The sequence below is a fragment of the Myotis davidii genome, unplaced genomic scaffold, assembly GCF_000327345.1.
Source record: "Myotis davidii unplaced genomic scaffold, ASM32734v1 scaffold685, whole genome shotgun sequence".
Taxonomy (NCBI): Eukaryota; Metazoa; Chordata; class Mammalia; order Chiroptera; family Vespertilionidae; genus Myotis; species Myotis davidii.
In genome coordinates, this window is record NW_006295823.1 from 95,440 (window position 1) to 95,973 (window position 534).

General features: G+C 58.8%; 1 protein-coding gene across 1 annotated transcript in view; it reads right to left on the reverse strand.

Annotated features, from left to right (window-relative positions):
• ASPM (abnormal spindle microtubule assembly) overlaps positions 1-534 on the reverse strand; it is a 41,724-nt gene that overhangs the window by 16,755 nt on the left and 24,435 nt on the right.

Here is a 534-nt window from a genome sequence, read left to right on the forward strand (position 1 = left end):
AGGCTGCCTCCACGGCTCGGGCACGCCGCCTGGCTCTGTAGCTCCTCCACGCAGCCTGCCCAGCACAGAAACAGACACACGCCAGGAGGTGCTCATTTACTTACTTTTTATAAACTCGAAGAATTAAAATCCTCACTTAGAAAGAATGTCACGCAATAGAGGGACCCACTATCACCTCCCCTCCCCCCCGTTCTCCCGGGAGAGCTGCGATGACACCTACGGAAACATAACCCCGACGTGTGCTGCCCTCGGCTCAGTCCTTCCTGCTGCCCTCGGCTCCCTCTCAAACGCGGCACTTGGGGGGATCAGTAACAGGGCCCTAAGCCAGCACCCGCTAAGCCCTGTTGGCGCTCGTCTCCTAGCCTCCCAGGCACCGAGGGTGGGAGCTTCCTATGGCAGTCACGTACCTGGATGGTTAAGGCGCTGGCTTTAATCCTCTGGAACTTCCGTTTCTGTAGAAATCCCCTGGTCCACGCTTGAAGGATGACAACGCTGCTGCTGATGCGTAGACACGCGCGCCTCCGGAGCCTCGCG